We start from the raw sequence: 24633 nt of genomic DNA, 5'->3' as shown, positions 1-24633 counted from the left end.
GTAATAGTTTGAGACAACAATTTGGTATTACTAGAGAATATAGAAGTCAAATTGTAAAGACTTATTCTGAATGTTCTCAATTTCTTCCTGTATCATATAATGGTATTACTCCTTGAGGACTTATAACTAAACAATATGGCAGATAGATGTTACTAATATTTTTGATTTTGAAATATTAAAATATGTACATGTGACTATTGACACCTTCTCAGGCTTTCTTGTTGCAACTGCTTTTACAGGAGAAGCAACTAAAAATGTGATTAGTTATTGCCTGCATTGTTTTTATATGTTGGGTGTTTCAAATCAGATTAAAATAGATTGTGGAACTGGCTATTGCCACTGAACATTTGAGACTTTCTGTTGACAATTTCATGTTATCCATATTACTGGGATTCATTACAATGCTTAAGGACAGGATATTGCAAAATGGGCCCATGGTACTTTAAAAACAACATCTTTATGAAATAAAAAAGAGGGAGTTGAATTCCAGTACACTACACAATCATTTAAATCATGTTCTTTTTATTTTAAAATTTTAAAATTTGCATGCCATGGAACTCTTTGCTGAGTGTCTATGGCACCCTACAACTAGGCATACTTATGCATAGGTAAAAATGGAAGCATCCATCTACTGGCATGTGGCATGATCTTGATCAGGTATTAATAAAAGAAAGAGGGCATGTTTGTGTGTTATTTGTTGTATGATGAAGGAGCGCGCTGACTTCCAGAGTGATTGGGGATACATGCTGATGCTAGGACAAAGAATAATGCTGACCTGTGAGCTTACTGAGTTCTTCCTGGACAATGGTGACAGGGTAGCTATATTAGGCATATGTTCCTGACCTACCTCTGCTGGCCAAAGTCCCAGATTAGACAAGCTTCCTTGCCTCAAGCTTTTAGACCTTGAGATAGAAAACATGGAGACTATAGAAATTGCCTTCAAAAAAATTAATTAAAGAGAGAAGTTATAATGACCCTTCTATTTTCTTTAATGTGACCAGATATTATGACTCAATCATGGACTGGTCTAGAAATCAATTCAATAGTAGAAATGACAGTCTTCATTTGGAATGCTGGCTTTAGACATTTTCAGAGACATATTTGAAAAGTGACAACTCCTTGTATGACATTACATTTGCATTGGATAAAATTAGGATAGGATCTGTCTGGATTTCAAGACAGTATTAGTGGATGTGTTAAGGCTACTAATGTTTTATTAATTGACCATGTTAAAATTATTTTTTTCTTCCACAATATTTATGTTAGTTACATTGATTTTGTACTTTCTAATTGTGTTAGCGTATTGAAATCTGGCATGTCTGTAACAGTGGCCTTTCAACCAGCTTTTGATAATACATATTCTGTGATGGGTAAGAAAGGCATTCTTGTCAGAACAACTTAAAACAGATGCAATCTTGTTTATGAAATAAAAAAGGAGATGTGGAGATCTTTTGGGGACACTTCTAGAAACTTGGCAGGAATTTGACATTGGGCTAGGACAGGAAGTAGGCTCAGATGTCTTTGCCATCCTGATAAGCCCCTTAAACTTTGTTTAAGACAGTAAGACTGGTAAATCTATATTAACATCAGATAAATTAGTATTTAAAGGTTAGAAGAGCCATTTGTAACAAATGTAGAGTTCCAGAAAAAATATTATAATTCTATTTTGCATGGACCCAATAATATGGTTTGAATGAATAGAAGTGAAAACATGTCTTTATCATTAAGCATTAGAATATATGCAAAAATGGACATTATTCATATGCAGAGAATACTGCAGAAAGCAAATTTTATACCCATGTTATTTTCAAGAGTGCAGTACACTGGCACTTTTGCTGATGACATGCTAAGTCATCAGACAAGCCCAGCATATTAAAAGTTTAAAAGTTTTCGAAGCATGCTTTCTGTCTACAGTGTAATAAGAGGTACAAGAATTTTAGGTAGGTCTCTAGAAAATACTCAACTGTTTTTTGAAGTTAAGTTATATTTTCCTGAAGTGTGGAGAAGAAACCATAATAGCAATTAGAAAATTGAGCTAAATAGAACATAGCAACAGAAATTGCACAAGCCTAACACAGTGCTCAGAGAATTTAATAGACATAAAATGCACATATTAAAACATGTAAAGGTAATGATGACCAAAGATATCAGTGTTGTGCTCAAAAAGGGAGAATAGTGGAGCATCAAGACAAAGAACAGCAGAAAAAGATGGTAATGGTGAGAATAGAAATCAATGGAGAGGTAAGAAAGGAATAATTCAGCAAAGTAACCAAAACCAGAGCTAGTTTCTATCAATTAAAAACATCCACAGGTTCTCAGAGCAAATAAAGCAAAGAGAAGTGATCAACACCAGGAAAGAAAGAAGAGACCGTCTACAAAACCGGAAACATCAGACAAAAACATTGAAATGTCCTCACAGTGTTTAAAGAACCTATTTGCGCAAACTCAAAACTTTACCACACAAATGGGATGTCTTTATAGATAGATTTTGTTTCCTTTATGGAATAAATCACACAGAGTTTACAGAGACGTTTCAGTAGATGGAAAAAACAGAGCAAAAGTTCCAGAATATTTTTTATGAAGCAGTTTAGCTTTGGTTTCCAACTGGAAAGAATATTGGTAGCTAAGCAAGTGTAACAGCTTAGAATTAGAAATTCTGATGAAAATAGAAATTGATGAGCTTTAACTAAAAGAGAAAAATTTTAGTGAGTCTGAGAAGCAGTAGAGGACCTGGGAGGGGTTGTGGAGGAGGGATGAATATCGTCAAAATACAGTGTATAAATTTCTCAAGAAAACAATGAAAACCATAACATTAGTTAACCAAAATTAGATAGTTACATAGATCAATGCCAGAAAATCAGTCAAAGAGTGTAAGGGTTTTAATATTAATAAAAACAAATTAATGTAAATTACCATATTAGTACATACAGGGAAAAAATATTGCAAATTCAATGCTAATTCACAGCAAAAAAACTTGACAAAAAGCACAAAAGATAAGTTGATAAAGATTGTCTAAAAATTAGAAATTACAAGAGTGAAAATCATGCTCGTAAAGCAGTGCATGGTTTCTGGGGAGACGGAGAGCAGGGCATGAAAGCCTTTCATGCCTGTTCCTGTCCAGCCCTGAACTAAAGGTTTTCATTAGGACAGGAGAGAAATCTACACTTGTGAAGAATGAACTCATGGAGTGTCTAGACTGTTTATAGATGATAGGATTGTGTGCAAATGAACTACAGTGTTCCAAAGCACATGCAGCCAGACTGGGGTGCAGGAAGAGGCTCACTGGTTTGCTTCACCAAGTTTGGCCTCACTAGCAGGTGGGAGAAAAATCTGCTCACTTGTATTTCCATTTGGGAGCAACCGATACTTAGCAAGCGATATCTATTTAATTAATATAATTTTTCGTAGTGACAAAATGTCAAATATCTGAAGATAAATTTAATTGAAAGTTTGAAGATGGAAATGCATATTTAATGTTGAAAAATACCACAGTTTACTGCTGTTAGAGAAATGAATTTAAATAAATGGAGGGGTGCTCCACACTCAGAGATAGAAAGACTGAAAAATGCAAATGCTAGCATTTCCCAAGTTGCACCATACATTGAATGGCCTTATATTTTGAGGAGGAAATCAGAAACTAAGAAAATGATTCTATAGTAACATATTATTAGTTAATTAAAATCAAAGCTTCACTCAACAACCCAGGATGGCCTCAATGTATGTGCACATAGAAAGGAGGTAAAACATGCCACATAGTTTTGAAGAGAAAATTGAAGAAGAAGGAAACTGAAGAGTTCACCAGACTGAGGATCCATGTTATTCTAGTGATAAAGACAGTAGCTAGATCACAGGATGGAAGAAGATGATAACCTTACTAATAGATGTGAAACACGGATATTTTCAATATGCAGTCAGATTGTATAAAGAACTCTAAAGGACTCGGTGTCTTGGGAAGGGCGACTCCACTGATATGAAGTTCAACAGCTTCAGCCAGAATTACCCTTATCATGCCAGATCAGGGGTGGATGGAGTCCCCATGTTTTTCACTTGTCTGGTCCCTGTATCTTGGTATTGGATACATGCAAGCATTACATGTGTGCACATCCTGGTACATACACACAATACTCTCCCCAAAGTCAGTGTGATTTGTACAACTTTATTGAAAACTTCAAAAACAATATGAAACAAGGCATCATAATACATTTGGTATTAATTCTATATTGCTATATATATTGCTATAAACTCTAGAAGAACTGGCAGCTTCCTGTGAAAGATGCCTTCCTTATCATCACATTAGACTGCTGTGACCAGTGGTCACCAAACTGGACTTTCCAATCAACAAGAAAGAGTTTGAGTGAAACATCACACTGTGTCTGTGCTTTTCCATGTTCTCCTGGACATTACTAGACATGTCCAGTACTGTCTGAATACTGGATCACAAAGATGACGAAAGAGATATACTTTAAATATTTTTAAAATGCGCTGGTATTTTTTTGATCAATAACGCAAGATCCTCTGAGCCCCCCCCCTTGAAGAATAAAAGAGTAATTTAGTGTGTTAGGTGTAATTAGGTCAGCCTTTCTCCCTCATACAGAGGGGCTCAGTGAGGACACACTAGGAATAAAAACCAACTCAGCAAATTTCTCATTTACTTGTCCTTCTATTATTTATGCTGCTTGCAATCTGCACTTTCAGCGAAAGAATCATTTCAGACCATTTGTCCATTTTGTGAGGGGTCATTTAGTTGATACTGCGTGACACAAGCCATAAATTCATTTAACCAGACACATGACATAAATTGTGATCCATGGCAGAGCTTGAAAGTAGCTCTCAGAAAACACTTTTTCCTTTGGTGCCACATGACACCTAGCCACTGCCAATCTGTATATTTATCATCTGACATGACTTATGTCTTCTTTGTGTAAATATACACATTATAATATTTGCTTTTAGCTTCCACGGGATTGTCCTGAGGGCACCTGGAATGCTCACACTCCTGGACAGTTTATGCAAAGCACCTATTTTTGCTCACAAATATGCAAGTGAAAATCAGAAAATACATCTGAGACTAAAGTGGGCAGTGGTGACATGAATTTCCCCCAAACCAGAATAAAGACACCTGGATGAACATAATGCTTTTTACATTACAACTCAGGGTGCAAAACAATGGTTCCACAAAGCCATTTCTCTCTCTGCATTTTTAAAGAACAGACCATGGTATAGGAGACATTTTGTTCCAGTCATTCTTCTCCTGCCAGAAATCTCTTACACCTGATGCTTCATGTCCAGAATCCAAATTCTTTAACCCTTACGCAGGGATTGGCAACAGGTACTACCAAGCCTCTTCGGGTTACTCCGGTGTGTGGTGAACTGTCTCTCCCACATTCCTATGTTGAATTTTTATCCTCAGAAGCACATTTAAAAGGATGTGTTTTGTAAATCGGTCCTTTAGAGAAACGATTAAGTTAAAACAAGTTTCTCACAGTGTGCTTGAGGCTGCCAGTATCATCAACATGTGAGACCAGGACACAGGACCACATGGAGGGAGACCATATGAAGACATGAAGAAACTGACCACGTACAGGTCAAGAGAAGGGTTATAGAAGCATCAGACTCCTATTACCAATTTCTAGACTGATACAGAGCAATATTTTGTTTCTGTCTCCCAGCCTATGGCGAGCTCCAAAATTAGAAATAATAAGGAAATAATAGTTTCTAGAATGCTCTGTGCTTCCAGCTGGACCTTGCTTTAAAAACTTCTAAGTGTAAGTGTCCTCTTCAAATTATGGAGTGCAGGAAAAGTGACTTCGTTCATATTGTTATCTAGAAATAAATCTTTAAACTTCTACAGTTGTTTGAGGGTGGTTGTGACGCTTTTATCAAAAAAATCTGTGATACTGATGCTGAAGGTCCTTGTCCCTAGTTGGATTTTTATCTGTCAATAAAGATGCCAGTAGCCAATGACTGAGGATGCGGTGGGACACAGAGAGTTGCTCAGGCAGGACACAGAGAATTGGGAGGGGCTGAGAGAGAGAGAGGAGAGGGGTTGCAGGCAGTAGAGGAGGAGATAAAGTCAACCAGCCATGTGAGTTTCCAGTCAGTGGCCTCTGACTATTTCTCCAACTGGGCCAGGGATAGCAGGGGAAGATTTAGTAGTGCCAAGATAGGAGTTGTGGGGCTGGGTGCCCAAGGCCCATATGGAGGTGTCTGGTCAAGGAGGAGGAATGGCTTCTGCAGCCTCTGCTGCTAGGTCCAGCTAGTTGCATGAGTTAAGGTAAAGGGAAGAGAGCTCAGAGCAGGGAGGAGGAAACTGCCTCTGTCTCTGCTGCTCCCCAGGGTGCTGGGTGGAGCTGGACCAGTGGGAGACTCCTTGGGGGATTCAGGAGAGCTTTGGGAGAGAGGATCTCTTCCCAAGTGGCAGTGTTACAGCTCTTATGGCAGAAGCTCTCAGATGATGGAATAATTCATCCACACCTTTAATTTTGCATAGGCCCCATACATACGGTTTTGGGATGGTTCAGAGTCTGACAGCAGGTGCTTCCTATTGGCTTAGACTGAGGGTTTGGGAATACCTTCTCTACATATTTGGGGGTGTGGTCCTGCTTCTGTCTTGAACCTAAATGATATGTGGTCACATGCTCACCTGTAGACGAGGGACTTGGGGTCTGACCTGCGCCACTGTAAGTGGGTGGTGTAGCTGCATGATGGGGGCCTGATCTCTCAGGAGACTAGGAAGCTCCTGCCATCCCTTAGGGTCCTGGGCCTTCTACTTATCAAGACAGAGAATAGAGTACCCTTGACTGCCAATTGCCCCAGAAAGAGTTAGCAAAGGCTTTTAGAGAATAACTGGCGTGTGTGTGTGTGTGTGTGTGTGTGTGTGTGTGTGTGTGTGTGTCTGTGTGTGTGTTTTATTTTCAGATTTGAGATAGCTTCTGGGTAGGTGAACACATGCATGTGTGTGACAGGCCAGGAACTCAAAGCAGTGCAGACAAAACTGCACACACTCTGTCTTCTAAGTTAAGAATTTATGGGTCTTCTCTCTGCAAATACTATGGCATTAGACAAGGTAGCAGTTGTTGGGATTCTGTAAACCCCACCCCTCAGTTACCTGGCAATAGCCAGGTATGCTAAATCCCAGTAACCTGACACCATAAAAGAGGCTGCTTGCCCTTTTCTCTCTTGCTCTCTCTTTTGCTCTCTTGCTCTCTGGCCCATATCCCTCCTCTTCCCCTTCCCTTTCCCCCTCTCTCCACGTGCTCATGGCCGGCCTCTACTTCTTTATTCCTCTATTCCTCTCTTCTCCTCTCTTCTCCTCTCCTCTCCTCTCCTCTCTTCTCCCCTCCCCTCCCCTCCCCTCCCCTCCCCTCCCCTCCCCCCACCCCCGTTTACTACCCTCTTGACTCCTCTTGACCTGAATAAACTCTATGCTGTACTACATGTAGTGTGGCTGGTCCCTCAGGGGGAGGGATTCCCAACATGGATCTCCCGGAGGCATCCCCCTCTCCGCACCTCCATGGGCCATAGCTCCCCCACTCTCTTCATATTTTTTATAACATTGGTGCCAAAACCTGGGACATCATCTTTTAACAACAGCAGTTGGTGTCCATGAGAAGCCAGGAGAATTCAGAGATATTGTAGGTCAAGTCTACGGTGAGTTTATTGTTAGTATTTAATATTTATGGAGTGCCCAGAGCAATGAACCAGTGTGTTACCTGTTTTCATTAGGCAAAAGTACTTCTCTGCTTGTTCACTTACTAAAGAGTTTCTCAAAGAAATAGCTATCTAATTTGAATTTATAACAACCTGGTTAGTTTTAATTTCATTTATATTCTAGGAACAATTTTCAAATAAAACATCTGGTGTCCAGATAGGATGGCTCTAAATCTGGGAAACTGAAAGACTGTGCTTTGCCAGCAAGGTTGCCTGATCAAGGAGAATAGACAATGCATTGAAATGGGTTCTTTCAGCCTCTTTCCCGTGGCCAGAGGCCATTCTGGGAAATGAACAAAAGGCGTAAGAGAGGGAGACGGCTGCAGACCTTCAAGCTTTGTGTATAATCCATTTAACAAATGACTTTGTAAATGAAGGTGTACTCAGGCAAATGTTCAAAGAATGATTTAATCTCTTCTTCATTTTGAATGGCAGTGAGGTCAAATGAACACAGGGAAGGGAAGGGAAGTCGGTTTGGTCGGAGTTAGTCTTCTGTTTCTGCATTGGTGAAATGAGTGAAGGAATGAATATTTCCTTAGCTGCTGGGCTCATCCACAGGGAGGTGAGAAAGTGTTCAGAGAGGTTTTCAAGCTGAGCCATCTGTGTCTCAGACAACAGGAGGAGGGTGTCTCAGACAACAGGCAGAAGGAGATGGTGAGTTAGTGGGTGGTTGTCTCATGTGTTACCTGCCACTTCCCAGGATTTGGGTTGTTTCCCATGTTAGACCTTGATTAAAGTCCCATGACCCAAACCTCATTGAACACTGGGCTAAGAAGAACTCTTACTAATTTGAGCCACTTGTGCTTTATGTGGGCGTGGACACTGAGTGTAAAGGTTTTCTCAAATGTTCCCACTCTGTCATACTGTCCCGTCTCTCCTCTGATGGGATGTCTTCCTTCCCTTCTCCCTCCTGTGTGTCTCCAGATGGATTCTTCTTGTCTCAAGAGGGAGAGGTGGCAAGTATGTCACAGTGTGCTCAGCACCATCTTTTCCATGTGGATTGCCTTTCTCGTAAATGTGGAGGGAAAGAGATTTCACTCCTTTCTGGTCCTATTTCCCCCCAGAGTTTACTCTTGGATTCTTATAATATTTGATGCCAGCAACTGGTATCCTAAAAAGTCCACATGAACGAGAGTGTAGACAGATGAGGAATCTGCTGTGATGCCTGAGGTAATGTTTTAAGTTTAAATCATGGTGCTTAAAAGTTCTATAAAACAAAAATGCCTCTAACCTGGAAGCCTTTTGCCCAAGGAGAGATCACTTCCTCTAATGCTGGGGCCTATTGTTTTTGTAAGATAATAAGCTACTGGTTTCCATTTGTATAAAAAAGGTTGGTTGCTCCAGCAGCTGAGGATGTGCTTTATCAGTGTGGGCAGGAGATAAATAAATAAGCAGTATCAGGATGTATGCTTGCCCCCAATTGGATGAAGGTGGGAAGGACATAACCTTGTGGGTTTTGACTTTATAAGTACCAGACTAATGTAACTTGCAGCTATTCTCTGGGAATCCTGGGTATGGACCTGACCAGTACCCATCCTCCTGGCCAGTATTTAATAAAGCTTGCTTCAAATTTGACTCAAAAATTGTGGCAGTGGTCTTATTTTCACCCAGTGGGATTGATACTGTGAGAGCATTAAAACCCAGATACGAATTTATTTTCTATTTATTCATTTATTAATCCAACACTTGACTGTGGAGTTCCTATTATTTGAACACAATGATTAATATAACCATCTCAGCTCTGAAAGGACTTAGTCCATGTAGAGAAACAGACCCGTGAACAACTATTTCTAGTGAAAGAAGCTATGGTGCAATGTTCTCAGGAGCTGATGCCATCCCCTTTCTGGGTCATGTAATCTCAAAGGCTCAGGTGCTTAGGACTACACTAGATCTGTTGTTCTGCTCAGAGGAGAACAGTTTGGGTAACTTATAAAGAAGATAAAGAACTGTTTGCTTTAAACAACTGTTACAAGGAACCTAAGAGTCTTGTCCTTATAAGGAATGTTAAAGGGTTCATTCCGGTGCAGAGTTTTCAGGAATGGTTGGGCATTTACAATTTAAGCTTTATAGTTCAGTTTGTTAAGTGTGTTCGTGAGCTTTTCATTTCTGTAGCAAACATCTCAGAGACTCAACATAGAAAGAGAAGAGGGTTGATTTTTCTCAAGGTTTTAGTTTATGACACATGCTTTTGAGCTGCTGGTGAGACTGTACAATGTTACACATGGTGGGGGGTGGGTCAGCGTGCTGCAATGGTGAGCCTGTGACAGCATGTCACAATGGTGAGCATGGTGAAGGGTTGGTTTTCCTAAACAGAAAGTAATGGATGCTTGAGAATGCCTGGGAAGTTACATGGTAAGTCTATAAAATTGCTCCAGGCCCAAGGTTCTTCTAAGTAATGTCATTGTAGAGATTTAGCTTTCATTTTTTAATCATGTGTCTGTGTGAGTATGTGCATGCAAATGCAGGTATCTGTAAGGGCCGGAGGATGGCAACAGATTTCCTGAAACGGAATTTATAGGTGCTTGTGAGCCACCTGACCTGGGTACTGGAAAATAAACACAGTTCCTCTAGAAGTATGTGCTCCTAACTGCTGAAGCCATCTGTCTATCCTCTTCCTCGGCACCAGCTTCTGTCCTCAGAATTCCAAAACATTGCTGAGACTCAGCCATCTTCTCAACATTCAGGAGGGAGGGAAAATGCAAACGACAAAGGTTCATCTCAAGTGGTGTCTGTCTGTCAGTCACTATTCTAAGATGCTCTAACCATCTTTGATGTTATTTTCTTGGTCAGAACTTAAAGGTAGGGCCATGCCTAGCTGCAAGAAGGACTCTGAGTGCCTTTAAGCAGACTATCTCAGACTCCTGCTGGTTAGACTAAACAAAGAGTTTTATTTAGGAAGAGAAGGTTCTTGGTGGGCACTGGTCATCTCAGAGGTGCCTTGGCCACCGAGCAGTGCTTTTGCCCTCCACCCTCCTTCCTGTTCTTTGTCAGCCATAGAAACACACACTCACTAGTGGGGAATTCTCCACTTACCAATGTGTTTAAAATGCTGTTTCTGTCCCAGTGCTGAACTACACTTTCCTCCTTATTAAGGTTCATTCAATAGATACATTTTAATGTGAACAGTATTTCTCAAATATCACCAAATCTAATGACACCGAAATTTCTTCTTTATTCCATAATTTAATCAAAGTATACAAATGATTAGTTTTCCATTGAACAGGAGTAACTTTATGGACTCTGACTCTTTCAATACCTAATAACTCCTTTGTACTAGAAAAATGGCTAAAACTTTACATTTTAGCATTGAATGAAGGAGCTTTTTAGCAAGTTTCAGAGGGTCACATGAACTCTGAAATTATAACTAAGTGTTCAGTACTAAAAATATGGGTTATGTGGAAAAGGTGTTGGTTAATGAAGGATATGAGACTGTGTCAAGAAAATTAGCACCTTATAAAAGCAAAATAAGGTCCACTGAGGATTTGGAAGTAAGAAGGAAGGCAAATGGGTATAAGGAAAGGGTGGGGGGCTGATTAAGGGGCTCAGCAGGTAAAGGCAAATGGCAGCAACCTGGGTGTTCTATCCTGGGAACCCACGTGACTGAAGGTGAGAACTGACCTATGACCTCCTCATGTGAACTTCTCTCTCTCCCAGGATAGTTACGTTAAAATATAGCCTAAAGGTATACGAAAAAGGATAATATTATCAAAAAACTTTGCATGTCTTAATGAAAAAAATTAACATGGAACTAATTAAAGAGCAAGTGGTGACTTCATTACATACACATAGAACCAAAGCAACGGTGAAGAGATTTTACCAAAGGCAAAGACGTGCCAGGGAGAGAACAAAACGTGAAACTCAGGATTCTTAGCTTCTCATGCCATAATATAACCGGTGAAGATACGAGTAAATTTGTATATTGCTTTTAGAGGCTGGAGATTCTAAACTAATGATAACAGTGCAAGTTAAAATTCAATTGTGATACGTTGAATTGTTTAAGCATTAGAGCTCCTGGAGTCTATCATCAAAACAATTGTGATCTTAAGCATGAATCACTGTTCATAATTAATAGCGACTCACTGAAACGATCGTGTGCCTCATTCATTTTTTTCTGTAAGATGTTAAGAGTGTAGCTGGAGATGAGACATTGTGCCAGTGTTGGGGGCATTAGATGATGTCGAGTTGGATCTGAAAGGTATCTGTCACTGACCGCACGGAAGTAGGACTAGATGAGAACATCACTGTACAGACGACACACTGTTGACACAGCAGTGTTGAAGGTAAAGCAGCTCACGTGGAAGAGGACTTCAGGCTGGGCTTCTTTATTGCTTGAGAATGTCATACTTGCACATGATGTGTTTTGATAAAATCTGTCTTTATTCTCTCCCCTTTGAACTCTCTACCATAGTGCCAGTGTGGTTCTCGGTTCCATGTGCTCTGCTTTGAAAAAAATCTACTGAGTCTTTATGGACATGGGGCCATCTGCTGGAAACGAGGTAGCCTCTCAAAGGCTACATTGCTGAATGAAACTAAACTTTCCTCTTCCCAGCAGCCACAAACTGCCCTTAACTCCTTAGCTAGGGGTGAGACTTTGTGACCTCCCTCATCCTGAGAGTTTTGTCTAGCTTGATCACTTATAGGTCTTGTGAATACAGCTATAGTTACTGTGAGTTCATATTTGCAAATATCCTGTTATGTCTGGAAAACACTGAGTGCAGTCAGTCCGACCTGATGATGTCACAGAAGGGGTGGCCAATGTGAGAAGACGGAGAAGGAGTGGAGCGGCTTTCTAGGCAGGGAGTAAGAATAGAGCTTTGAGGAGTCAGTCCACTGCATCCTTTACCTGAGTCCTCCTCTGAGAAAGATAAAGAACCCAGACAGACTGTTGTAAACAGTCAGCTGTGCAAGCACTGGGTGACGTGACAAGAATTGGCTGTAGCAACAATGGACTTCCAACTTCTTTTGGTCACAGGAGATATGCAACCAGCTTTTGACGGGGGCCACATCCTGCAGCTTACAGCACAGAGGCAAAATCAGATATGTACTTTTTGTGGAGAGAATTTCCAAAGGAGGAGGAAGAGGTGCACATGCTCATTTCCCCAGGCTCACGTCTTTCTGCTTTCCCAGTGGAAGCTGGAGGTAGGGTTGCATAGTGGGAACTCGTCAATCTGTGAAGCTGGCTGGTCCAGCAGTCTTAGTCTGCTGCTGAAGGCCCAGAAAATTGCTGGTCTTCAGTCTACATTGAAAGGCTGAAGAAGCTTGTGTCTGATGTGAGGGAAGGATGTTAGCGGCGGCAGTGGCAGCGGCAGGATAGATGCACTCATCAGCAAGAAGCCAAGGCACAAAGCAATACCACTTCTTCTTTAAATTCGCTCAGTAGAAGGCAGCACATACTCTAAAGGGTCCTGTGCCCTCAGTGAAATCTCTGTGAGAATACATTCACAAACCTATTAGGAGGCAGCCCTCTTAGTTGGCTCTGATTCCAATAAGTGCACAGTGAAAATAAAGCATCCCCCACAGTGAATCTGAGGATTAAGCACAGTGTTTGGGGTATCATTCTGCAATGGACACAGCAAAAATAGATAATTCTTGTGACAACTTGTTAAATTAGAGACGCTCTAGAATGAGGCTTATTCAGTCACTGCTGTGTCCCTGGACCTTTTGATGGAAGACTAAGAGTGTAGTTTTCAGCATCTCCAATCTTGGGAATTTGCTTTTGTCTGTAAAGTGGTGTGAAATCTAAACTCATTTTATTGTATGAATAAAAGATTATAAATGAAAAACGAATAAATACAAATTTAGAAAAACAACTGCTTGTATACATCAAACTATGCTTTGCCCAGGAATGGTTGCTCTGAGAAGGAGACCACTGAGGCCAGGTTTGTCCCTTCACTTTTTCTCTACACACAAACTCCAGGCTAGAGGGGCTAGGTGACGAGGAGTCAGACAGTGCGGGTGCTCAGAACTCCGAGAGGAGACCCTGGCTGGAGACTGTGGGCAGAGGAGTTGGGAAGAGCAAGTAGGTATTTTGACCAAGAGCCTGCAAATGCACAAGGAGGTCTGCCAGCTTCTCTGTGGGAATCCTACAGTGTTTGTAAATAGAGAATGTCACATCCTGCTGGGCAAGGACTGACCATGGTACCTCAAGGTCACACAGTAGGTAGGAGAGTTGGGCTTTTAGGACTTAGTCACCTATCCACGAACTTACAGCCAAGGAGGGATGACAGCAGATATGAACTCTTAAGTTTTCTGCCCTTGAAGCAGGAAGTATTTTGCTTCTTGATCCTTCTTACAATATTGATGCTCACGTCTGTCTTCCTCATAATATACCCGGAAAACAGTATGAACTGAAGCACAGTCAGTGGTAGAACATACTAGAAACTGCATTTGTTGGTTAAATCTATGAAGTATGATGGCTATACACGTAAAAGAGGCAGATACAGACCAGACCCAAAGAGCTGTGTCTTTTTTGTAAGGAGAATAACAGATACAATGCAGGCCGGTCATGGAAGGAAGGTATTATGCCATGCCCTCCAGTGATACATGTGGGTCACAGCCTCTTCTGCCTAGACCTGATTCAGCTTCACCACCTGCTTGTGGGAAGGCTGCAGGCCATCTGTCTGGTAGGGTCTGAGCTCCTACGAAGTATGGAAGTTCTTATTAGATTGTTGACCTCGGGCAGCATGTTAATAATACTGCACAGGATTGTGAATTTTGAATCCCAATGTCTCAAAACATATTCACTGAAGTTTAGAAAAAAAGCTTAAAAACCCAATAGTCCCAAACATCAGGACATGAAAATTGTTTCTAATTTTAGGCAAGTGTGATATGATGTGATGTCATTAGTGTAGAATCAGGCTTGGGAGTCATGAGTCACCCTAGAGACTCTGATTTAACGGGGTACATTTATTTATTCTGTTGAAGAGTCAGCTTCAGCATTTCAATGGACTTGGTTTACGGATGTATTATTAACAACAGTTAAGTTTCCCAAGCTGACCTGACTTGACTCTGGTTTGCTTTCATTCTTTACAGATTTTATAATCGGACTCTGTTGATTTGTTTCTTTTTTAGCAACCTGGGTGGGTGTTTAGAAAGCTGCTTTGAACGTGTGTCACTCTCTTCCTTCATTATGAAGAGCAGCATTCCGGCTCTGTCTATTTCTGTTTTGTTTTCTGAAGCTATGGTGCTGTGTGAAAACACCCTTACTCAGTTCTTCTTGTTACTGATATTCAATCACTGTGTCCTGAGCCAGCTAGAAACCAAAAAGAGTTCATGTGTGTGTGTTTCTTATAAATTATGATGGATATATGGATATTTATATATTACAAAAAAGTTTGTAAAAGTCACCAAAGCCAGATGGGCAGACACATGCCTGTAGTCTTGGCACTCAGGAATCTGGGGTAGGTAGCTTATAAAATGGCACTGTCTCAGACAAAGAAAAATTACTAATAATACGTTCTCAAAAATAAATCACAGCAAGACTCCAACCTTCTTGTTCTAAAAAATAGTATTTCTATAACCTGAAATCTTTTATGAATATGACTTTTGGGTGGTCTCAATAGGACATTTTCCTCTAACTAAAAAAAAATCTAATTTGATTAAAATGACAGTTCTATATACATAATCACAGTTGTTTTTATTTGAACTCACAAATGGTCTAAAATGTTTTCAGAATGTTAAAAGAGGATGTGAGTTTCCTGTGGTTGAACAGGCTGCACAGGCAGGTATTAGAACATTCACCTGTGTATGACTGCAACATACTTGGCCAAAGCCATCATCCCAAAGAAAAACAGTCCTTGGCAAAGAAATCACCCCTGGCAATGCTCAAGGATCTTTTTAATTAAGTGACATGCTGCCCTTGGGGAAATAAAGTATGCCAAAGCATCTTTTTGCATTGTTTAAACCCAAATAGAAAACAGGGTCAATATTCTTGCTTACATTGATCTTTCTTTAAAATCATTTTCTACATCACCCCGTTTCTCTGTCTGCCTTTCTCTGTCTCTGTCTATCTGTCTCTCTGTCTGTGTCTGTCTGCCTATCTGTCTGTCTGTCTGTCTGTCTGACTGTCTCTCTCTCTCTCTCTCTCTCTCTCTCTGTGTGTGTGTGTGTGTGTGTGTGTGTGTGTGTGTTTGTCTCTCTGTGTGTGGGGGGGGCATGAATGTGCTCTGGTGTGTGTGTAGAGATCAGAAAACAACTTGAGGGAACCAGTTCTTTTAGCCTGTGGACCCCAAGGCTTGAACTCAAGCCATGAGGCTTGGTGGTGGGCCCCCTTAATTGTGTAGAGCCAGCTCCCTCCCCAGGACATGTGTTCTCTACATGCCCTTTACACTTTGCCCAGCTCTGTGCTGATGGACACACTACTCTGCAGAGCATCTATATGCAAAAAGAGGAACGGTTCCAGTTAGGCGCCCTGCACATTAGTCAATCCAGCCATGTTGCTTCTTTTATTCCTTCTGGGTAGTAATGCTTTTACTATTGAAAATAAGAGGCAGTCTTTCAAGTACAACATTTTGCTTAACTTGGGCTTCCTTGTGCATGTTTAACCCTTGATGAGAATCGTAACTATGAAGAAAGATGACCAAAGGCTGTTGGGAGGTCTTGTAAAATGTGTACTCAGGTGTCACTAAGTGAACTCTTCCCCTGGAAGCTGGAGAAACTACAGGCTCCACTCAGTGTAGAGTTGTAAAACAAGGGGCTCTAGTTCCCTGGTACACCACTTATCTTCACGACAGACACCGAAATTCCTTATCCAAAATCAACTAACATAAATTGTTAGACTGTTTAGGTCTTGTGAATCATACTTCTTGGTTTTCGGAAATTATGGGACAGATGCATTAGGATACTGATTGCTTTTTTAAGATATAGTCTTAACATAGGACATACTTTTCATTGGCCTATTGCTTTCACTGGGTAATTTTGCTACCATCAGGACTATCACAAAGAGTGACTTGTTATGTACAGTAGCCACAAAGACCCTATATATACTATATCATCTGATAATTAAAGCTATCAGAGAGAATTCAATGTATTCAAACCACCCATGTAAAGAAAATAGCTAACCAATGACGAGTACTCCTGTTCCAGAATTCTGATATTGATTATCAAGTCGAGTCAACCTCATGTTAATATTTGTGTATCTGGAGTTCATTCACTGTGGTAGGACAGTGAGAATACAGTGGGCAGTGAGGAGAGAACAATGCTAAGACTGTGATATGAGATTATATGTCAGGAAACATATAAACCTGTCCAAAACATCATTTCAGTTCATTCTGTGCATTCTCAGTAACTTCTAAGCACCTATGGCCAAGGGAACATCTCCCTAGCCTGAAGTAATTCTCAGGTCAGAGAAATTTGCTGTTTTGAGTGTATCAGAATTTCATAATGGAAAAATGTAGACAGAAACCTGAAAGTTATCTGTGATATATAGTAGAATGGTTAATAACCAAGCTAAGTCCTGACATGCATGTATGGTTTGACAATGGGTGAGGCACTTTCAACATTTCATTGCATTTTCCACGCACTTGCTAATTCACTGCATTTCTTATTCTAGCTGTGTTGTCAAGTAGCATGAATAAAGAAATCACTGGATGATGAAAATACTTGTAACAGAAATTTGAATCACTTCCTGGAAGTAGACAGAAAATAATAATCATGCAGTGATGTTTTAATTAATTTAAAAATGTGCTGAGTTCTGGCTAGATCATGGGGATCCTAAGAGACAGAAACATGCTTGACAATTCTATTTCTCCAGTGTTTTGTGTTCCAAGGTTTTTCCCACAGCACTGCCATCCACAGAACACTGAGTTCCTTCCACTTGCCCAGTGGTGAACCCCTTCACTTATACTCATGTAGAAGATCTGGACCCCTTCTCTATATTGGAAATTGAGGACAGATATGTGTTGTGGAAACATACCCCTCAAGCTCATGTACTGAATGCTTGGACCTCAGATGATGACACTGTTTTTGGAAGGTTCTGAGAACTTTAGGAGTGGGGTTTTATTGAAGGAAATAGTGTACTGGGGTCTGCTTTGTCACAGTTCTCACCTTTACTTCCTGTTTCCTATTTCTCATGAAATCAATACTTTTTTCTCTTCCTTCATGGTGATGCCCTGTCTTGGTGGAAGTTCAGAATCAACAAGGCAGAAGACCATGACCTAACATCTCTAAAACTGTGACTGAAACTAAGCATCACCCTCCTCTAAGTTGCTTTTATAGGGTAATTGATTAGTGCTGTGCACAACTAGTAACTACAGCAGCTATTTCCGGTTAATGTGCCCACAATGGAGTCACTGGGTCATAGTTATATGTTGGGGAGATATCCTAGGAGTTGACTAGTGAGCAACATACTCCCACAGCCTCTGTGGGAGAATTGTCTCATCCCAAGGGAGCCAGTTATTTTTCTGGACAGTATAGCTTGTTAAACCAAGATCTCTTTCCTCTTCATTTCACCGCAGGTGTTAGGTCTTCTCACTGAAGCTTTGAATGTGGAGTTACGTTCACATCTATGTGACTCCTGCTCAGATCATGGGCCGTCACTATTTGGTGATCCATATTCCAGGATGCACATGTCCGTCTTTAGGTTTTCCCCAATGTTGGCATTTAGTCCTTTGCTCTCCTCAGACTCTTCTGGCTAATACCAGACCTTGTGAATGTCCTTCCAGAATGTAACAGCTGTGGTCTGACCTATGTAGAAAGCAGTGAGAGAGACCATAACATCCCATAATTGGGCTATGATTTTTCCCATTAAGGCAGCCTAAAATTGAATTAGTTCTTCCCATTTCTGTAGCATATTGTTGGTTCATAATGAGGTTAGAGTCTAAAAAAACCTCTAAATCTTTTACAGATGAACTGCTTCTCGAAAAATGTGGTTCATCCTCATCTTTAATTTATGAAATTCGTTGTTTTAAATCAAGTTTAGGACTTTTATTATTTAGTTCTTTTTTTTTTAAATGATCAGTTTAGCCCATTATTTTGGGTGTAATTGTTTGCTATATTTTTGCTGCATACAATCTCTTTGAAGAATGAATCCTTTCCAGTGCTTAGTCCTTGCTCTCTGTGAGGACACATACTCACCAGCATGGGAAAGCATTAAATCACCGTGTTGATTTATCGAAGAGCACATGGCATCAAACAGACCGTTTGACTTATACCTAAGGCTTGGATTGGGACTCTCGAGCAAAGGAAGATTCCTTCCATTGTGGCTGTTGAGCTCGGAAAAAAGAAGCCTGCAGGTGGCAAAAGCCATTTTGACTTTACCTGGGAGAAACAATTTAAAATAAATATATAAAGCAAGTAGAAAGAAAATCACATCCAAGTTTTAGAAACAGAGTCTGATTCTTGATCACATTATTGGAGGATTAGCCCCAACTATGCCCAAAGTGACTGATAAATTTGAATTATTTGTTTTTGAAAGTTAAGACACAAGTGCTCTTGGAATCAAAAGTACTGAGAACAGCGTGGGTTTAGTTAACGCTTTCAGGTTTACTTCCTTCCTAAACTGATCAAGTAAGTATACGTTCTGTGTTAAGCCTTGTTATTCATAAAAATGTCAAGTGGAAGAATATATTTTCATGTGTGTATCAGTCAACAATTTTGATGTTGTAATTGTTTAAATCATAGGGAAATTAACCTGCCTTCTATCTTTTTCTTCTATATTTTTTACATATGGAAAGATTGAGGCGTTTAAAATGTATGGTTAAACAAATTTATGAGATGTTATGCCTTGAAAATAGTTATAAGCTAGTGTCTATAATTCTGTAGTGACATTAAAGTTAGACTGGCTAATACTACATTCTTAGGGTTCCCTATAGGTTTATTGACTCAATCTGCATTTTTGAACAATCATTTACTACTTAATAGTTCTTCTTTTTTATCTTTCCTCTGGAAAAATATCATAATTTTCAGCCTTCTTGCGTGCGTGTGTGTGTGTGTGTGTGTGTGTGTGTGTGTGTGTGTGTGTATTTGGATGTATGTGACTGTATGTGTCTCTTTCTGTGTGTGAGTGTTTTTAAACTAGAAGGTAGCATGACATTTTTTCTCAGCCGCTCCCACCTTAGTCTTTGAGACACGGTTTCTTACCAAATCTGAGTTTTGCTATTCTGGCTAGAAAGGCTAACTGAAACACAGGGAGGGACCTCCCTGTTTATGTCCCTAGATGCTGAAGTTACATGTGTGCATACATGAGTGGTACCTAGCTATTAGGTGTGTTCTGGAAATGTGAACTTAGGTTTTCATGTTTGCATAGCAATCAGTTTACCACTGTGTTATTTCCTGCTTGTTACATGGGGACTGGCATCTGAACTCTGGTCTGTAAAAGTTGCTCTTGTACTTCAGATGTAATTGTTGTCTCAGAGGCTTACTGCTAAATAAGCTCACTCTTTTTAGTTGTTTCTGAACTTTTTCTGGCTATTTCAACTCAGCTGTTCTGGCCCAAGCTCCTCTCCAAGTTGACTGACTCAAACTAGCTTTTCTTAGCTTCTGGCTGAATTGCTCTGCCTGGCCTCAAACGAGTTCTGGCAACATGTTTCAGTATTCTGGATTCTTTTCATTCTCTGGCTTGTTCTATCTTCACATGTGTCTAGTTTGCCACAGCATTAACCTTATCGCATTTCCTTAAGGGAACCTGCTGCCATCTATTCCTTATACATCAGGCAGCACTGAGGAATCATCTGTTGCTTGTGTTCAGATTGACTTGCAGCCTCATTCCCTACAGGTCATGGCCTTCCTCATTACTACCAGGCTCGTTAACTTTCACCTTGCCCTTGATAGCTTTTCTACCTATTTCTTTTGATAATTCTCTTTTGGAGGCTGATTTTATTTACAAAGTCTCTGTGGAAGTGTTCCAACAGTCAGTGATGGCCGCAGCCTCTTTTCTGCATTGTTTATATAGTCAGAGGGTAGAGCCAAGGTTCATTTGGGAAGAATACCCTTCCTGCCTGAACACAGAGGCAGCCAGAATAGAGTGAATATGCTTAAAATGTGAAGACTTTGAAATAATTAAAAACACACATCAATGGGACATGTCTTACGGTGTTCCTCAGCTGTGTGTTTGGCTCAGTAGAGTAAAGCACCTATCATGTGTGTCTTTCTATGGATTAATTCCAAAACTGGGCGTCATGAAGCCTGATCAGGTGGCAACAAGTATCATCCCAGCACTTAGCAGGCAGAGGGAGGAGGACTGTGAATTCAAGTCAGTCATGGGTTGTAGTGAGTTTGAGGATAGCCCAGGCTGTAAAGCCAGACTCTGTCTTTTGAGATGTGAGCCTAGGTTTTAGTGGTGGGTCCATTTTTTTTCATCCTAAGAGTCTGTATTTTATTCAAGCAAGCAAGCAATAAGAAGTAACAACCAAAACAACCAAAAAATTAAAATTAAACAAAATAAGCCTTGAAATGTGTTTTTAAGTTTTAAACATTTAATTTTGTTTTCCTTTAAATTATACATGTGTGTGTATGTGTATCTGATTGTTAGTATGTGCGTGTGTGTACAGGAGGCCAGAGGCATTGGGTCCAGCTGTGTGCAGATAGCATGGGTGCTGAACACAGAATTTGGGTCCTCTGCAAAAGTATCAAATGTCCTTAGCTGTTGAGCAATCTCTCCAGTCTCTGTTATTATTATTATTATTATTTGCTTTTAACTGTGTGTATGTTAATGTGTGTGTGTGTGTGTGTGTGTGTGTGTGTGTGTGTGTACATGGCTGTGGGTGCCCTCAGAGGTCAGAAGAAGGTATCAGATCCCCTGGAGCTGCCTGACATGGTACTGGGAATAAACTCCAGTCTTCTGCAAGAGCTCTTAACTGCTTGAACCATCCCTCCAGCAACTAAACTTGAGATACTTTAGTAAAATTAGTGAGGGTTTCCTATTGGAGGTTTGAAAAATTTTTAAAACTTCTTCATTAAATGTTTGACTTGTTTTTACATGAATTGACTCAAGAATATACATATGCCACATATACAAAATCAGGGCATTGGACAGGTTTCTAAATGTAAAGTGACAGGGTTCTGTCCCATTCCAGCACCAACCCATCACATGTGTTCCGTAGTTGGAATACAATGGTGATGGGAAGGATCTTGCCACTGGAGGGAAACAAAATCACCTTATTCAATTTCTTTCTCAGATTGAGCACTCAAGGCTGTGAAGTTGGATCATTTGTCCCAGAATGTACAGCTGTGACCAAATGTCTAGTGAGGTTCATATTTCCCTAACATGTAGCAGGAATGCCAAGGCCTCCCACAGACCAAGGTATGAAATGTGGCCACAGTTCTCTTTAATGTATATACATTACAATTGAGACTGCCTTGGTTCCTTTAATGATTCCCTCTTACGTTCTGGGGACTTCCTGGAGATGCTAGCACTTTCTTCAGCCTGTCATTGCTGATGCATGCCCTCAGCTAGCTGCTCCTTTCTGTAGCCTGTCACTGGCCACTCCAGTCTATGTCCTGTGTCCAGTGCAGTTGGCATCCTGCCAATGGTGCTCCAGTTCCTTCCCGAGCCTGGTGCTCATTCATTGCATTACCTTGTGTTGGGAATGGCTCTGATCCTTCTGTTAACCTTTACATCATAAACTCTGAGGTCATTATATCATATTTATCCATTTTTTACTGAAGATTTGAGGAAATCAAGAAAATCACAACACAGGGATATTAAAAACCACTGCTACGTGAGACTCTGTTAAGAGTGTAAGCGTCTCCAGAAACATCCTTAACTTGCTGCCCATGGCCTTTTGGTATATCTCATTGGGAGACATTTATTCATTTATATCTTTCTTCTCTGGAGTGTGGGTCTTCAGATTTCATAAATATCTTTCTCCCAGATAAGTAAATAAATAAATAAACAAACAAATACCATCTTCTGCTAGACTGCTCCAAACATCACATGCAAATGCCAAGGCTCTTGGTTACTCTTCATAACTTGATGAAATGATGCTCTGTTGATAAAGACATGATTTATTTATTTTACTGAGTATGGAGCAATCAAGATGATACCCAACTAGGAGCATCACTCTTACTAACACCCAGGAGACTCTTTATGCTACTAGAGCAAAAAAAAATATATTAATATTATCTAACTATAAACTCTATGACCTACAATAGCTAGGTGCCTGCTAGATATACTAGTACAGTAGTGCCACAAATGTTATGGCTAACTAGCCACTTTTTGAATGGATTTAAGGCCCACTCTGTGAGCTGGGACTCATATTTGATACCACCAAAGTGACCAAGAACCTGAAACTAGCTGGGCCGTGGAACCTAGGAGAAAACTACTATCATTCTTCCAAAGGAACATAGCAAAGAAGTGGTTCCTAATGCTCTAATGCTGTTCATCAGAACATTTCTCAACGCTCATTGGAGACTCCTCTTGTTGGCAGTGGATGGTAAGTAGCCCAGAGATTCACAATGAGGTCATGTGTAGAAAGTGAGAGAATGGGCCGAAGAGATGGCTCAGAGGTTACAAACACTGTCGGCTCTATCAGAGGCCCTGAGTTCAATTCACAGCAACCACACAGTGGCTTATAATCATCTATAGTGAGATCTGGTGCCCTCTTCTGGCCTTCAGCTATACATTTATTAAATAAATAAATAAATAAATAAACAAACAAATAAACAAATAAACGATAGTGAGAGACTTTAGAATGTCTTTATCAAATCTCTCCCCTCAAAGGTCAAGGATGATTTGAGGAGTCAAAAAGGTTGTAAAAGTCAAAGGTGGTAGATAACTCCAAGGTAACAGTGTCATCAAAACACAGTAGGACTGATGCACATTTGAACTCACAGAGATAGTGACGGCATGTACAGATAAAATCCCATCACAGAGTGGTTTTCCCCCTTCTTAATTTTGCCTTTTTTGAAAGAGAGAAATAAGATGACTTTGGGTAGGCAGAATCTGAGAGGAGCAGGGGATGGGAAAGAATATGTTGAAAATATATTGTATGAAAAAATGGTTTTAAGTAATAAAATAACAAAATGAATGTGAGGCAGTGTCAGATTCAAGTTCTTGCAATATATTTATTATTTTTGTGCTGGTGTCAAACCCAGGGCTTTATGCATGCCAGGCAGAAATTCTACCATTTGCGTTACCAGCTCAGCTCCCACCTCTACAAACAATACCACTTGTGGTGGTTTGGATGTGAATGGCTCCCATAGGCTCATGTGTTTCAGTTCTTAGTCACTGGGGGATGGAACCGTTTGAGAAGGATTAGAAAAATCAGTAGGTGTTGCCTTGTTGGAGGTAAGCTTTGAGGTTTCAATGTCCCAGACTCCCTGTGTGCTGCCTGTCAGCTACTGCTCCACCACCATGCCTGTCTGCTTCACACCATGATGATCATGGGCGAACCCTCTGATCTGTAAACAAGCTGCTAAAGAAATGCTTCCTTTTGTAAGAGTGGCCTTGGGCATGGTGTTGTCTCACAGCCATAGAAAACTGATTAAGACAATAATCTCATTGTTTCTGTTCATGAAGTGTTTCTAATTGGGGAAGGGTACTGTCTGGGACCAGACTGATGCCCAACAGTTAGGAATACTGCTGCTCTTGCAGAGGACTTGGGTTTGAGTCCTAGAATCTACATCAAGTGGCTCACAACTGTCCGAACTCAAGTCCCAGGGAATGTGATGTCCTCTTCCAGCCTCTGACAACACTGTAGTCCACAAATTTACATTGAAACAAACAAAGATAAACACACAATTATACATAAAACTTAAAACACACACACCAAAAGGAGGAGAAGAAGAAGAGGAGGAGAACAAAGAGGAAGAGTAAATAGAAGAAGAAGAAGAAGAAGAAGAAGAAGAAGAAGAAGAAGAAGAAGAAGAAGAAGAAGAAGAAGAAGAAGAAGAGACCCTAAACATACAAGAGATTTATTTATAAAAAGAAAAAGAAAATGAACCCTAAGGGGTCATATCTCCATAAATATGATCTTATTAGAGTAA

Source organism: Micromys minutus (genome assembly GCF_963924665.1).
Source record: "Micromys minutus genome assembly, chromosome: 8".
NCBI classification, from domain to species: Eukaryota; Metazoa; Chordata; class Mammalia; order Rodentia; family Muridae; genus Micromys; species Micromys minutus.
The sequence above is the reverse complement of the archived record's forward strand: the minus strand, read 5'-3'. Positions refer to the sequence as shown.